Raw genomic sequence first — 15,147 nt, 5'->3', positions numbered from 1 at the left:
TGAAATATTTCACCCATGGGCAAAGAAATTTAAAAGGGGTGATATTAATTAACAGTAATTTTGAACCAAATGTGCAAATTGTCCAAACAGATCCTCAAAGTAGATGGATGATGTAAAATCTGTTATTGAATCATAAATATATATGTCTTATTAACCTATACGGTCCAAGTAATGATGATCTAAGCTTTTTTGAAATTATGTATGAGAATTTATCAACTTTACAAGCAACACTAAGTCTAGACTAAGTCAAGTCTAGACTAACTATTATTATGGTGGGAGATTTTAATACGGTTTTAAAATCCTCTATGGACCGGAAAGGAAATCACACTACAAACTATCACCCTCAGGTACTTAAAACCTCTTGAATCTCCCCATCCCCGATCCGGGATCGTGACTAAAGCCTCAGGCTCATTAGCATAACGCAACGTTAACGATTTCTGAAAATCGCAAATAAAATGAAAATAATGCGCCTGCTCTCAAGCTTAGCCCTTTCTCAACAACACTGTCATCTCAGATTTTCAAAATATGCTTTTGAACCATAGCAATTGACTAATTTGTGTAAGAGTATGCTAAGCTAGCTTAGCATTTTGAGTAGCATTTAGCACGCAACATTTTCACAAAAACCAGATAACCAAATAAATAAAATCATTTACCTTTGAAGAGCTTCGGATATTTTCAATGAGGAGACTCTCAGTTACATACCAAATGCGCAGTTTTTCCTGAAAGCGTCTGTGTGTAGGAGAAATCGCTCCGTTTTGTACATCACATTTGGCTACCGAAACTAACCGAAAATTCAGTCACCTACAACGTCAAACTTTTTCCGAATTAACTCCATAATATCGACCGAAACATGGCAAACGTTGTTTGGAATCAATCCTCAAGGTGTTTTTTCACATATCTCTTCATTGATATATCGTTCGTGGAAGCCTGCATTCTTCTATAAATTCCATGGAAAAATACTTGCAGCTGACTTTTGCGCACCAATTTCGGCGCAGGACACCGGGCGGACACCTGGTAAATGTGGTCTCTTATGGTCAATCTTCCAATGATATGCCTACAAATACGTCACAATGCTGCAGACACCTTGGGGAAACGACAGAAAGGGCAGACTTACTCCTCTCGCATTCACAGCCATATAAGGAGACAATGGAAAACAGAGCCTCAAAAATCCTGCTCATTTCCTGGATGCCGTCTCATCTTGGTTTTGCCTGAAGCTCACGTTCTAGGGCACGCACAAAAAATATCTTTGCAGTTCTGGACACGTCAGAGTGTTTTCTTTCGAAAGCTATCAATTATATGCATAGTCGAGCATCTTTTTGTGACAAAATATCTTGTTTAAAACGGGAACGTTTTTCATCCAAAAATGAAATTGCGCCCCTAGAGTTTCAACAGGTTTTAAGGAAATCATTAATATTTTGGAATTACTGGATATATGGAGGCTTAAATACCCTGACCAAGTGAGATATAAATGGCGGAGGCTTAATCAAGCTAGTTGTCTTGATTACTTTATTATAAAGGTATAGGGGGCAGCATTTTCACTTTTAGCGTGCCCAATTTCAACTTCCTGCTACTCATGCCAGGAATATACGATATGCATGTTATTAATATATTTGGATAGAAAACACTCCGACGTTTCTAAAACTGTTTGAATCATGTCTGTGAGTATAACAGAACTTATGTAGCAGGCAAAACCCAGAGGACTAACCGTTCAGAATTGTTATTGTTTTTGGTCTCTGTCTGTTCACTGAGTTCTCATTGGCAAATGATATTGCTGACTAAATACTTTTTTTGCCCCACTGTATATGCCAATTATGCGATGGTTCGACCGCATTCTGTCCCCTATCAACACTTTTTAAACTTTTGGTGCCAGAGAGAATCACATAATTAAGTTAATGGGGAAAACCAGTTGAAAGTTTGTCGGCTGAATGAGCGACACCGATTGAGCACTCCTACAGCATTTCCCTCCAGAAGCCATGAGAAAGTTGTTCGGTTGCGGGGACCGTGCGAGGGGATTTATACTAACGTTACGGTTTGTACTTACTGGTGGCACAGACGCTGTTTCATCCTTTCCTACACTAAAATTACACTTGCCTAACGATTGCGTCTGAAGCTGGGCTTGCAACACAGCTATCCTCGCCGTAAGGTGATCGTTCTCCTGTATATTATGAGTACAGCGACTGCAATTAGAAGGCATCATGTTAATTTTACTACTTAGCGTCGGCTGTTGGAGGTCCTGACGAACCACGTCCAGATAAAGCGTCCGGAGTTAAAAAATTGAATGAACAAAAGTTGAGTGAGGGAAAAACTAAAAATATAAACGTAATTAAAAAGTAAAAACCGTAAAGTTGTCAGGTAGCAAAGTAAGGTTGGCAACAAAACGCACAGCAACACGTAAACAAGTCTGCAAGTTGTGACCGGAAATGCTCAAGACGTGACCAGACAGTTTCAAAAGCTTTTGACAGTTTCAAAAGCAGCCGGCCGGCAGACTGGTTGTCTAGTGAAGTCAACTTTTCTGGCTTCATCGAAATTTGAACGGCATTCTTTTTATTTCCAACCCAGGTTGCCTCCTCTAATGCCAATATCTGTCTGTTTTCATGGTTAAGTTGTAGTTTTACTGTCTGTATTGTTGTTAAACCTCTCTTCACCGAGGTTAGTCTTCTGTAGACTCTGCTGGGGACCAATGTATGTTTGGTTAACTCTGCTTAAATGGTCACAAATCTTATGTAGTACAGAGTAAGATTATCATGCTTTTTTGTATTTAGGGTTTTGCTTGCATCTCAGTTGGGGAGATTGTGAGGGAAGATTAAAACCAAATTATGATATTTATTTGTATATAGTTTTTTTTGTGCTTCGTTGCTTGTCTTTGTTTTTTAAATTTGCGCTTTTAGGTTAAACTAAGATCTTTAGTTTACATTGTACCTTGTCCTTTACACATCCTCTCGCTCTTAAGGCGAGACTCAGCCTAGCCTATAACCCAGTTAAACCTAGTAAGGTGCTACACCATCTTCATCAATTGAAAGCTCACATCATCTTTCTCCAAGTCATAGGTGCAGATGGGTGGGTCAGGTGTTCTACTCCTCATTTCAGAGTAAGGCAAGAGGGGTGGCTATTTTACTTCAGAGATCGGTACCTGTTACATGTTCTAATGTGATCGCAGATCCACCAGGTTATATACATAATTGCCAGTGGTAGGCTGCTCAATACGAATGTACTTATGTTAATATTTATGTTCATATTATGTTCATAATATTATTTTTTTCAAATCGCTTTTCTCTACACTCCCAGATATGTCTTCCCATATGATGATCTTAGGTGGTGACTCACTTTTGGTTAGACCCACATTTGGATCGATTCTCCACTAAACCTACCACCAACTCAGCTAGAGTTGTCCGATCCTTTATGTCTGAATTTGCATTCTTAGATAGTTGGAGAATGTTTAATCCATCTGGAAAAGCACACTCTTTTTTTCTCATCGGTTCACCACACTTGTACGCGCATAGACTACTTCCTTTTCATGATGGCAAATAGAACCCCAAACGTCTCTGCGTCTACTCTCTGGGAAACTTTAAAAGATTATAGAGGTGAAATTATTTCCTACACCGCACATGAGAACAAACTGAAAAGGGATAGATCGCCTATGTTAACACGCTGTATTGCCCAACTAGATGCCATTTATGCCGTTTCACCATCTCTGGATATTTATTAGGAGCGTTTAACTTTGCAAGCAGAATTTGACACATTAATAACAGACCAGGTTACTGAACTGCTTGTCAAGTCTAGGAGCTCTTACTATGAACAGGGAGATAAAGCCAGTAAGTTATTAGCTCACAAGTTACGTCAACTATCATCATCATTCCAGATTCCTAAAATTCGTACATCATCTGTGATATCATTAGACCCTAGGGGGATCAATGATGAGTTCAAGAGATTTTACCAGTCTTAAAATACTTCTGAATGTAAAGCAGATACATTGGAATTAGATGATTTCTTCCACTCACTTTCTGTGCCTTCTGTCAGCCAGGATTTGGTTAAAAAATTAGAGCAGTCAATCACTGTTGAAGAATTGTCTAATGCTGTCAAATCCCTTCAATCTGGGAGAAGCTCAGGGCCTGACGGCTACTCGGCAGAGTTTTATAAAAGGTTTCTCTCCAAAATAGCCCCTATTCTAATTGAAATGTACAATAAAGCATTTGTAAATGGTGCTCTCCCGCAGACTCTCACTCAGGCAACCATTTGTCTTATTCTTAAAAAAAACAAAGACCCTCTTGACTGTGTATCATACCATCCAATTAGCTTGCTAAATGTTGACTATAAAATTCTAGCCAAACTTCTGGCAACTTGTCTGGAAACAGTCTTCCCATCAATTCTCTCCAGATCAAACAGGATTTATTAAAAACACACTCATTCTTCGACGATTATTTAATATTATCTATAATACTTCTGTCGCTAATGCCTCTGAAGCCATTATATCCCTGGATGCGGAGAAAGCGGTTTACCAGGTGGAATGGAAATACCTTTTTTAAACTAAAAAAAAAATGTGGGTTTGGCTCCAAATCCATGACTTGGATAAGACTTCTGTACTCAAACCCTCAAGCCTCTGTCAGGACTAATAACACTTAATCAGATTGTTTACCTTTGCAATGATTGACACGCCAGGGTTGCCCTATAAGTACCTTACTGTTTGCCCTCGCCATAGAACCACTTGCAATAGCACTTTGCTCCAACCCCTTCAAGTTATAGTCAGATACAGACACGAACACAAACTGTCTTCATATGCAGATGATTTATCATTATACACATCCAACCTTTCTGTCTCTGTTCCTGCTGCCCTTGCCACTTTCGCATCTTTCAGGGAATAAACTGAATCTCAGTAAAAGCAAATTGATGCTGCTTAATATGGCCACAAAAAAAATCCCCTTAACATCCCCTGTATTTATCCCGGGGTAAATGTCACATTCAGATTTGAAAGCCTTTTTCAAGCCAACTTTGCTTCTCTTTTAACCCGTACTAAGGACGATTTGGAACTCTGGCCTTTGCTACCTCTCCTTAGTCAAAATAATGAATTCTATTAAAATGAATACTCTCCCTAAATACTTATATCTCTATCAGTGCCTTCCAATTTTAATTCCCAAAACATATTTCAAAAAGATTGACGGCCTAATACTACCCTTTTATATGGGACAAAAAGCCCCCCAGGATACGAAAACAGCTTTTGCAGACACCCAAACATGACGCAGTCTAGCGCTACCGGATTTCAAATTCTATTATTGGGCCACTAACCTTAGGATCTTTCAGTACTGGTTGCAGAGCAGAGAGATATTCCCACCCCCAATTTGGCTAGAGATGGAGGCCGCCTCATCTCTACCAGCATCATTGTCTTCCCTCACTCCTCCGTTACAGGCCCTTACTCCTCCTTCACCAAAAATATATATCAGAACAACATTGAAGATCTGGAATCAATTTAGGCACCTCTTTGGCTCCGGTAGCCTCTCTGTATTAAAAGATTCAGATATCTGCATATTAACAATACATTTAGTATGTTTGAACAATTATCAGCTAAATTTGATGTCCCCTGACATCATTTCTTTAAGTTCTTACAAGTCCGGAGTTACATCCACAGATACATCCACAGATCCAGGATTCCCCACCCTTCCTGGTGAAACACAGTTAGACACATTTCTTATCCCACTTCCTACTCTTAAAGTTACCTTGTCTAATTTGCTCACTACAAACCATCTCATTAAACAGTATTAAATCCTCATGGGAGGGTGGGTGAGGAAATATCTGATGAATTATGGGAAGGGGCACTCAAAAGGGTACATAGCTCTTCTATTTGTGCTTTGGCCTGGTCTCATTCAATGCAAACTCATTCATAGGGCCCACTGGACCAAAGCAAGATTATCCAAAATATTTGAACCCTAATTGTGTACGATGTAACCAGTCTCCTGCTAATCACATACACATGTTTTGGTGTTGCCCATCTCTTGTTTGTTTCTGGAAAGATGTCATTAACACAGATCGAGCCAGGCACTTTTATTGCACAATTTGGGGTTTCCTTACCCACATTACAACTGACCAAAATGAATAAGGATCTAATTGCCTTTGTCACTTTGTTAGCAAGACAATTAATTTTACTGAGATGGAAATCCTCTGTACCCCATTCTCATGCTCTTTGGATTAAATCCTTTTTGAAATGCATAAAGTTGGAAAAAGTGGGTCTATAGACAAATTCTAAGCAATGTGGGCTCCCTTCTTTTCTTATGTTAAACGAATACATTTCCCTGCAGTTCCAGAATGATGTATATTTATATATTGGTGATGTAAGAGGCCTGGTATGTGTATACATAAGATCTCGAATGTGAAAGATTGTATTATCTGTGCTAGTTGACCTGAAACAACTATCAAAATAGATTTTTTTAAAATAATTCCCGTCTGTCTGTCTCTGTTTTGCTGTATTGTTGTCTTTGATGTGTTGTTTTATATTATTACCAAATTACTTACAAGTGCAATTATTTTGTAAATGCTGGAGTTGAAAATTCAATAAAAAAAGTTTAAAAAAAAACATATATAATAATAAAATAGATCTGGGTATTGGCACCTGCAGCACTATGCAGTCTTGGATAACTAATGCCCCCCGATAACCCGGCGACGCAAACAATAACATATGTACCCAAACCTCTCTAACCACTCGTCTCTCCTCCCGCCCGCTCATAAATTATTTAGCCACTGGAAGTGAGCGAAATCAGGGGCCGTAAACCCCTGGACAAGCAGCCGTTAAACTCATGGTCTAGTCTCACGGTGTTGGAGAGAGCGAGAGAGAGCGAGAGAGACTGTTAATGACTGGGCGGGCAGCCTGGTTGCACTGGCTTCTCTTGGTGTCTGAGCTCAAATCGCTGGCACTACCTCAGAGTCACAATCTAACACATAGCAGCAGAGAGCGGCAGTACTGTAGCAGCGGCCATGTTGGCCAGAACGCTGCAGCATGGCAGGCTCCAGAACACCATAGCGTAGTCTCCATGCACAATGATCTAAAGGGCACATTCTGGAGAAGGGAGGGCAGGGAGTTGGCTGGAGCAACAATGAGCCCTGCGTGATAATCCCCTCCCCCACCACACACACCCAGACCCCTCCGTCCAGTGGGGCTGTGTACGAGACTGCCAACAATCCCCATCTACTGTACTGCCAGGGGATACGCTCCAAACCGGGGTAAGGTCGAGTGACCGGCAGTTGCTCTGCCCCAAGGCTCTGCTTCAGAAGGTCAGAGAGGGGGAGCAAAAAAAAAGTGGGAGAGAGAGAGACTAAAGTTATGAAGTAATAAACCCCTCCACACACACACACACACATCTCTTGAGTACAACACCAAGCCCCTAAGAGTAAATTCCTTTAGTTCCACTCTTCTTCTGTGGTTATGAATGTGTTTCTCTGCAGAAGGTCAACACGCTAAATAATTAGCTGTCACCCACAGAGTCAGCAGAGAAAATCGAAATGTGATACTAATACACAGAAGATCTATTTTAGCAGCTTGTGAACTGACACCGTCTTCCTGATATGAAAATGTTGTTTTAGCATGGTTGGGTAGGTAAATTGGTAGGTACATTTCTAAATGTAATCCGTTTCCTATCCACAATTGTCGTCAGTAATGCAACTTCTGGATTACCCAAACTCAGTAAACGTAATCTGATTACTTTCAGTTACTTTTGGATTCGTTTCCCCTTAAGAGGCATTAGAAGAAGGCAAAAAAGATTCAACAAACCCATTTGGTCTGACATCATAGTGTTCGTCACATGGTTTGTCACCACAGTGGTCTCTGACATCATAGTAGTTTCAGACTGGCGGTCATCATTTGGTGTGTCATCATGGTCTCTGACATAGGGGACGTCAGGTGGAACAAACTTAAACTAGCACTTTTATGTAATTAATTAAGAAAACATAAAGGTGTCATAATGTATATTTTTGCAAACATCCTTTTTGAATTGATAAGTAATGCAAGAAGTAATCATCTAGTTTTCAAAAGTATCTGCTATCTGATTACAGTATTTTGGCTGGTAACGCAACTGATTACAGTTGTTTGTTTATAGTCCAATTACATGTAATTAGTTACTCCCCAACGCTACCTTTCCAGGTGGAAGGTGATGTTTTTCATTCCCATTATCTTGGGCAGCAGAGTCACTGGGGAGAATGGCTTCCCCTGTAGAGGGAGGAATGGAGCGAGAGAGGGAGAAAGAGACAAAGAGAGATTTCAGTCCCTGCTGACACTCAAAAGACAACTCTGGAGAAAGGGAACACAAATGCATTCACACACACACACACACACACACACACACACACCTTCATAAAACTTCATGAACCATTCCTTTCATTGAGTGAGTTTAACAGAAACAGTGACAGCTTGTTTCCTATTTCACTTGGACAAAGAAAGGAAAACACGTGATTTACTGGATCCGGAATAGACACTCAAAAATAACCAGCCACCTGCCACCTGAGTGTTGTGTGAAGAGGTCGCTTGAGGCTATAGAGGCAACCAGCAGGCAATCACCCTCCTTTCTCTTCCTTCCTTACACCTTTGTAATCGTATTAATTGAAACCTCCGACACTTCACAGTACAATAATTACTGTCTTAATAATTGTTACATTGCAACATGTAGTTTTCCTTCTACGTTATTAATAATTCATGGTAATAATACTAACAATACGTTCAATGACACTTATCTAAGATTAGATTGAAAGGATCGTTATTTAATGTTTTAGATTGTACAACTAATAGTGGGACTGCTAGCGCAAGAATTTGTGCTAGAAGCATTTCACACACAGCTAGGACATGTTCAAGAATGGTTTTACATTTCTCCCCTTGGCAACAATGGCCACCAACCAGCTCCATGGGACCAAATTGGACAGGTTTCACATGGGACAGGTTTAACATCTCTCATTAATTGAACGTACAGCTATATAACAGTTGTTTTGATACCGGCCAACTACGATATTCCACAAGATACACTATCCCCTTTCATGACGCAAGTAATGTCTTACCCTTCCACGCCTTCCCTTCCACGCCTTCTCCGTTTCCTCAGTGGAGAGTCAGTGTTTCAAGACAGGTCTTCTGAAGCGGTGCTCTCTTTGAGGAGGCAGCGTGAGTTACAGTACAAACTGAAACACCATGGACAAAAAAAAACAGACAGACGGGAGATGACTCATCCACAGGGAAACACACTGCAAGACACAGGAGGCACATGTGTGCTAAGCTGCAAAGAGAGAGTGAGAGAACGAGTGTGTTCAGGTGTCTGTGTGCTTCTGTCCTATAGTAAGCTAGGAAAATCATGGCTCTAGCAAAACACACACACACATGCGCACACACACACACACTGAGATCTCAATACAAACATTACTATCAGGATAAAGTGAATGTGAAGTGACATGAAAATCCACAATGTTAAAATAAAGTGTTTTGTAACACTTAAACTAGTGGCATCTTAGCTGCCACCAACTAACCAAGGGGTTAAGAGACAGATTTAATTAAGGTGTTCTGAAACATTCATCCCAAGGTGTTTTGAAACACGACATTGTGTGTTGTAACACCACAGAGCCAAGAGTTGTGCAACACCTTGCCGGAGACTGGGAGCACGAACCAGGAAAATGTTTAAAACACTATTAAGGTGTTTCGAGTCCTGTTTCATGCAGAATTAGATCCTTTCTCTTTTGGTGCCTAAACTGCATGATGGCGTTTTGAATCTTGTCTAATGCAGAATTAGAACCCTTCTGGAGTCTCCTCATTCTGTAAATGGGAGTCCCTCCTTTTTTTGTGTATTCCCTGTTCTTATACGGTGTACTGATAACCTCCTCATAGGTCATTCCAAAAGGTCAAATGTACGGTATTATGCTCATAAAGGATAAGAGAAAATATAGTTCTATGAAAATACAAATTAATAAATTAGTCGAGGATAATAATTAATGAGTACAAAATTAATATTTCAAGACATGATTCTGAAGCTTTGAATGCTATACATTTTCTTATCAAATTATTAAATGACAACAAAATATTAACAGTTCAAAATGTTTATTGATAACGTAAGACTGTTCAAATATCTGTAAGTTATTTATCATTCATATTCTTCAAAATCAATGGAAATATGGTCTTATGTTTCAAATTAATAGAAAAAAATACAGCCGATGAATGCTAATGTTAACATTAGTACTCATACAGGCCAAAGAGTTCAATCTAGGCTTCATCAAACCAGAGAACCTTGTTTCTCATGGTCTGAGAGTCTTTTGGTGCCATTTTGCAAACTCCAAGCGGTCTGTCATGTGACTTTACCTGAGGAGTGGCTTCCATCTGGCCACTCTACCATAAATGCCTGATTGGTGGAGTGCTGCAGAGATGGTTGTCCTTCTGGAAGGTTCTCCCATCTCCACATATGAACTCTAGAGCTCTGTCGGACTGACCATTGGGTTCCTGGTCACCTCCCTGACCAGGGATTGCCGTTTGGCCGGGCAGCCAGCTCTAGGAAGAGTCTTGGTGGATCCAAACATCTTCCATTTAAGAATGACGGATGCTACTGTGTTCTAGGGGACCTTCAATGCTGCAGAAATGTTTTGGTAACTTTTCCCAGATCAGTGCCTCGACACAATCCTGTCTCGGAGCTCTACGGACAAATCCTTCGACCTCATGGCTTGGTCTTTGTTGAACCTCATATAGACAGGTGTGTGCCTTTCCAGATCATGTCCAATAAATTGAATTTACCAAAGGTGGATTCCAATCAAGTTGTAGAAACATCTCAAGGATGTTCAATGGAAACAGGATGCACCTGAGCTCAGTTTTGAGTCTCACAGCAAAGAGTTTGAATAATATTTTTATTTGTAATACATGTCATGCCCTGACCTTAGAGAGCTTTTTATGTCTCTATTTTGGTTTGGTCAGGGTGTGATTTGGGAGGGCATTCTATGTTCTTTTTTCTATGTTTTTTGTATTTCTTTGGTATGGCCGGGTATGGTTGTCAATCAGGGGCAGCTGTCTATCGTTGTCTCTGATTGGGAACCATACTTAGGTAGCTTTTTGCCCACGTGTTTGTGGGTAGTTATTTTCTGTTTAGTGTTTCTAGAACCTGACAGGAGGTTTTGGTTTAGTTTATTGTCTCTTTGTTATAGTGTTTAGTTAATATATAAAGCACGAACACTTCCAACACTGGGCTTTGGTCTGATGATTCCTCTTCCTCATCAGACGACTCCCATTACAATACATTTGCAAACAATTCTAAAAAACAGTTTTCTCTTTGTCATAATGGGGTATTGTGTGTATATTGCTGAGAATTTTGTTTTCTTCATCCAGTTTATAATAAGGCTGTAACGTAACAAAATGTGGAAAAAGTCAAGGGATATGAATAATTTCTAAAGGCACTGTCTATCCCGAGTGGCGCAGTGGTCTAAGGCACTGCATCTCAGGGTAAGTGGGGACACTACAGTCCCTGGTTTGAATCCAGTCTGCATCACATCTGGATGTGATTGAGAGTCCCATAGTGTCACGCCCTGATCTGTTTCACCTGTCCTTGTGGTTGTTTCCAGGTGTCACTTATTTTCCTCAGTGTATTTATCACAAACCCACAGTGGAGGTGCCCGCAAACTTTCCTGTATTATACTTTGTTTGCTCTGAAGGCACACCTGACACAAATGCCTTTCTCTCCACCTCCATGCCCCAGACTGGGGGGGGATTCTGAACAGTACGGCAGCACATTGTTTGACGTTCACATTTAGCCTTTTTTTTTTAAGTTCCTCACATATTGAGGCAGTAAAATTCCAAATTCATTTGAAATTTTAAGGCCTCAAAAATCAGAAGTTCAGTTCCGGATTCTGTCTTCTCCCGTATCTAATCTGTCTAAATAAAGCACTGGGGGATAAGATGGTGGAATTCCTAGGTTTTGTTGATTTAACATGGACATACATATGTTTTGACTTAAGTCTTGTTGAAGCTGAATCAGACCCCATGTGCTGAATATAACAAGGGTGGTTCAGCACAGCCGTTTAGTCCTGAAGACTGGCTGAGTGGACGAAGCCAGGATTTTGACAAGCATGAGACCCGGGTTGACATCCACCTTCTCATACGAAGACCAGTTATGAAGGCCCACTTTATGCGTTACCTTATGTTACCCCTGCTATAACTTACATAGCCCTAAACATTTGAATTGTAAGATAATTTATAATGTATAATATCACAATGAGCCTGATAACTGCAGCCTATAATTACTGCCGCTGTATACCCTAGTAAAAATATGGAATTCCCAGTTTGTTCTTTAAAATGTTAATTCAAATAGTGTCTGAAAATCATCGTCATTCAATATTTACACTATAAACCATTGGCATTTCAAAACAGTTTGGTTTTTGAATACGTATGTTTTGTGTTTTTATGCTGCCGTTTACATGCACTGAAACGACAGAAATGGTTTTCACAAGGCTCTCTTAAAAAACACCAATATTCAGCTTGAAGAACCACTTTTAATGTTTCAGAGTACTTTTGAAATACATTCAGTGTATTATATCTCTTACATTGGGTTTTACATTCAAACACTCTCCAAACACTCTCCAAACAGATCTCTGCACTACTTTTCATGGTTTTACTACACAGTGCTGGTGTTTTGAGTCGTTCTATTTTAACAGTGCAGAAATAAAATAACAAATCTTCAGACTTTTTGGACAGAAGTGAAACTCATTAACAGGTGTTTGCTTATCCCTGTGCTTTCTATTTTTAAGCAATCATAAAGATTTAAACTCAATCTTTCATTTTTAATCTAGGTCCGGATGGTCGGGAGATATGGCCATCTGGCTGTGGCAAAGTGTTCCTCCCGTTTGGGATGCTCGAAGGAGCAGATCCACCCCGACTTCAGAATGCAGTACAGAAAGATGAGAATGAAGATTAGAATACCAGTTCTGACTGAGGTAGGATACAACATGGCACAGTTAGGATTTAATATTTAATTCCAACCTAAATTAGAACAACTTGACTGTTTGTGGTTTGTGTCTTTGTTCTTTTTGAATCCAGGTTAGCTTCTTATTAACACGCAAACACAATCGTAACCTTAAAAGAAATGTAATAATCAAGATTGAGCCTTGACCTGTCAACCAACCAGTAAGCCACACTCGTCTCCAATCATATCTTACTTCCTGTTTCTTTCCTATGTTCTCCAATCAGTAACTAAAACTTTTTTATGTGGGTTTATCAATGTTATGCAACTTATTATCAAGACTATCATGTTTTTTTATTACAGAACAGAAAGTTGTGACACATCTGTAATCCTACTCAGGCCACTTGTGCTACGTGGCTATGCTTTGTTGTCACCATACAGTATGAAGAAAATATACAAATATGAATGTAAGCTGTATCAAACTGGTTCCTTCCCTCTGTCTATTTATAATTAAACTCTCTCCCAGGACCCTCACACTGCCCTGCCCTATACCCATACACGAAAAAATAAACTCTTTATTTTTTGTTCTGTCAGGAGAAATGAGAATATTTCCCCTTAAAATGCTGTCTGTGGTCCCTATGGTGAGTGTGCACCTCATTCAAGTGGTGGATCATGGGATCTGACTTGCTCTCCTCCATGTACGGCCCTGTCTGAGTCTGAAGAAGCCATCTGCTGCTGGCTCTATCAGTCTCACACACGCACACACACACACACACACACACACACACACACACACACACACACACACACACACACACACACACACACACACACACACACACACACACACACACACAAATATCAAATTGTATTGGTCACATACTGTACACATGGTTAGCAGATGTTATTGCGATTGTGTAGCGAAATGCCTGTGCTTCTAGTTTCCGACTGCAGCAATATCTAAAGAAGTAATCTAACAATTCCCCGACAAAGACCTAATACACGCAGAAAAAACTAAAGGAATGTCACGTTCTGACATTATTTGTTTGTGTCTTTGTTTTAGTATGGTCAGGGCGTGAGTTGGGGTGGGCAGTCTATGTTTGTTTGTCTATGTTGGTTTTTGAGTTTGGCCTAGTATGGTTCTCAATCAGAGGCAGCTGTCAATTGTTGTCCCTGATTGAGAATCATACTTTGGTAGCCTGGATTTCACTTTTGGTTTGTGGGTGTTTGTCTTCCGTGTCAGTGTTTGTCGCCACACGGGACTGTTTTGTTCATTTCACGTTTATTGTTTTGTATTTTGTAGTGTTCAGTTTATGTTTTAAAATAAACATTATGGACACTTACGACGCTGCGTTTTGGTCCTCCGATCCTTCTCGCTACTCCTCCTCAGATGAGGAGGACGAGGTTCGTTACAAGGAATGGAATAAGAACATATAAATATAGCGGTATAGGCAGGATGCAATAGACGGTATAAAATACAGTATATACATATGAAATGAGTAATGCAAGATATGTAAACATACACACCAACATGGAAGCATACATGAACACACACACACACACACACACACACACACACACACACACACACACACACACACACACACACACACACACACACACACACACACACACACACACACACACACACACACACACACACACACTCTTTGTTTCTTTCTTCATGTTGCAAACACATGAAAAGTATAATTTTCCAAAGGACTCACAATGGTTTGCATTATTGAACAACCATATTGCTACATGTATATAGTATGGAACTGATAGCATTTGACAAGCAAACATCAAAGTGGATTTAGATTCAATGTGTATGCCGTTAAGCCACTGATTAATAATGATAAAATGAGATTTGGTATTATTTTGTTATCAAACTAATATTCATTACCAAGCAATCAAATATCAATCGATAGTAAGAAACAGTGGGACGCAAAGGCTGATTCTTTTCTCGTTCACTAGAGATGCACAACTAGGTTTGCAAAAGAGAATAACAGATCAAGGTTATGTGATCCACGTACAAGTAATTACTTTGAAGGTTCTCGTACTGACATGAGTTCGTGAATTATTAGTTAGAGTTCTACTTTCTGCATATACACTAGCTTTACTACGGTCTGCAAAACAATATTAGTAACGTGTTCCAAATGTTTGGGAAACTCAGTGTATATTAGACAGGGAATATGAGAGAAAGAGAGAGAGAGAGAGAGAGAGAGAGAGAGAGAGAGAGAGAGAGAGAGAGAGAGAGAGA

At 39.9% G+C, this 15,147-nt stretch overlaps 1 long non-coding RNA gene across 1 annotated transcript; it reads right to left on the bottom strand.

The window, feature by feature from the left end:
* Positions 1 to 7,760: 7,760 nt before the first annotated feature.
* LOC135545196 (uncharacterized) lies at positions 7,761 to 9,092 on the bottom strand. Its single transcript, XR_010456423.1, has 3 exons — positions 9,028 to 9,092; positions 8,115 to 8,188; positions 7,761 to 7,863 (listed from the first exon to the last, which is right to left on the bottom strand). It is a non-coding gene; the product is annotated as an uncharacterized LOC135545196 (long non-coding RNA).
* Between the last annotated feature and the right edge of the window lie 6,055 nt (positions 9,093 to 15,147).

Source organism: Oncorhynchus masou, chromosome 9 (assembly GCF_036934945.1).
Source record: "Oncorhynchus masou masou isolate Uvic2021 chromosome 9, UVic_Omas_1.1, whole genome shotgun sequence".
NCBI lineage: Eukaryota > Metazoa > Chordata > Actinopteri > Salmoniformes > Salmonidae > Oncorhynchus > Oncorhynchus masou.
The sequence above is the reverse complement of the archived record's forward strand: the minus strand, read 5'-3'. Positions and strand labels throughout refer to the sequence as shown.